Below are 2,500 nucleotides of genomic sequence, written 5' to 3' on the forward strand. Positions count from 1 at the left end.
AAATTATACGTTTATTTTTAGCGCCCTTGCTGATGAAGAACAAGGATAACAAATTATTTTATTTGTTCATTAAAGTTCAAAGCCTAGGAACAAGTGGTAACTATTGAAAACTGAACCGCAGTAGTTAATTGTAATACCGAAGAGGAAGCTACAATGAACTGCTCCTCTGACCAGTACGTGATTCTCCCTTTATACATTGGACGTCTTGTGACCAAAGTCAGGGTCTCATTGGGACCAGGCCAATTTTGAAAAAGACTTGATAGTGCATATTCTTAGAAAATATTCTGAATCTGCTACACTTTCGGGACTCACAATACATGAGGAGATACATGTTTGCGGGATGGAATGAATAAAATGACACAATTTCATCATATTTACACAAAACTGTTTTATTTAATATTCTTTTTCCTTTCCTTCTCTTTCTTTTTCTCTTTTTTCCTGTCTTTGTGGTTCACCAGTTATAAGCTTGAAAACTGAAGACTGATCTTGCCATTCCATTAACATGGGAACACTGGTTGCCCTCGTTTATATTTTGGATTTGAATTTCTATAATTTTGAATTTCTATGTATCACTTTCCATTTTGAACTCGACAAAGACAGGCTAGCTGTCGAAATATCGTTCAACCGATAAAATACCAGGTCATCCCATGAGTTCTGTTTGATTTTACCTTTTTATTAAATTGAATGAAATTTAATAGTATTTTAGAATGTCTAATGGAATTTAAAATTATTTTTATGCATTTGTGTACATGTAAACAAATTAGATATTATTTTATAGAATAATAGTATTAACATTTCTTTGATTAAAACTCTTTCTAACATGGAAGTATCCAAAGAGCATTTAAAGCACATAATGCTTTATGAGAACAAAAAAGGAAGCTCTGCAGCCGAAGCGACTCGAAACATACACTCAGATTATGGGAAAGATTGCTTGAATGAAAGAACTTGCAGAAGATGGTTTGCAAAATTCAGAAGTGGAGATTTCAGCCTTAAAGATGAAGATCGAACAGAAAGTCCAGTTGCGTTTGATGATAAGCTCCTTGAGGCATTACTTGAAGAAAATCCTGCATTATCAGTTGAAGAATTGACAATATAGCTTAGTCCAAACCATACAACTGTTCATCGTCATTTTCAACTACTTGGAAAATGGATACCACATGAATTGTCCAAAAGCAACTGCAAATCCCTCTCCATTCTCTCTAACTCATTTCACTCTTTTTGGATGGACTTGTGACTGGTGACGGTAAATGGATCTTCCATCGAAATGTTAAACGTCGTAAACAGTGGCATGGTAAAAGGTAAAAGGCTCAACCACAACCGAGAAAGGAACTTCATGAAAAAGGTTTCTTCTCTCTATCTGGTGGGATTGCAAAGGAGTAATTTAGTTAGAATTATCACCACCTAATGCAACAATCAATGCTCAAGTCTACTGTCAGCAATTAGAGCGATTCAACCAAGCTTTGAAGAAAAAAGCAGACCTACTTTTATGAATCGAAAAGGAGTGCTGTTTCATCAGGACAATGCGCGACCTCACACTGCAAAGATCACATCACAGAAGATCGAAGAGCCTGGTTGGGAATAAATTCCTCATTCACCATATTCTCCCGAACTTGAACCTTCAGACTACCATTTGTTTCGTAGTTTACAGAATCATTTGGGGGACATATCTCTCGCAAGCCATGAGGAGGTCGAAACTGACATTTCAGAGTTCTTCGCTTTGAAACCAAAAAGGTTTTACATTGATGGGATTAAGAATAGATGGAAATAGATGGAAGGAAGTTATAGATAATCAGGGAAAGTACATTCATGATTAAATTTCAATTAAATATGATGTTAGATCATTTGTTTCCTTTATTCAAAATTCGGACAGAACTTATGGGATGACCTGATATATATTGCAATCTAATCTAACATCATCATCATCATCATCATCATCATCATCATCATCATCATCATCATCATCATTATTATTATTATTATTATTAATGAAGGCGGTGAGCTGGCAGAATTGTTGGACGAAATGGTTAGCAGTATTTCGCCCATCGCTACGGTCTGAGTTCAAATTCCGTCAAGATCGACCTTACCTTTTATCCTTTCGGGGCAATAAATTAAGTATCAGTTGTGTACTAGGATCGATCTCCTCGACTGACCCCCTCTCCCAAATTTCTGGACTTGTGCCTATAATAGAAATTAATATTATTAATATTATTTTCTCTTTATCACAGGATTTGTTGGAGATCTGTGAGTCTTGAACACGTAGTGGGGTTAATACCTGCAGCCTATGGTACCCTGTTATTCGTTCTTTTCAGCTATGTAATGCTTTCTTCATTATCCTGGCAGTGCCAAGGAGGCAAAACTTTTGAAACAGTTCTACTAGGCACTATGTTCTAATTTCCTTTATATTCCTCTTGATGACTTCTGATACTGTTTCCGAGGACCCAACAATAGTTGGCACTATCTTCACCTTCATTTTCCATTGCCGGTCTACTTCATAGTTAAG

Source organism: Octopus sinensis, linkage group LG7, assembly GCF_006345805.1.
Source record: "Octopus sinensis linkage group LG7, ASM634580v1, whole genome shotgun sequence".
Lineage (NCBI taxonomy): Eukaryota > Metazoa > Mollusca > Cephalopoda > Octopoda > Octopodidae > Octopus > Octopus sinensis.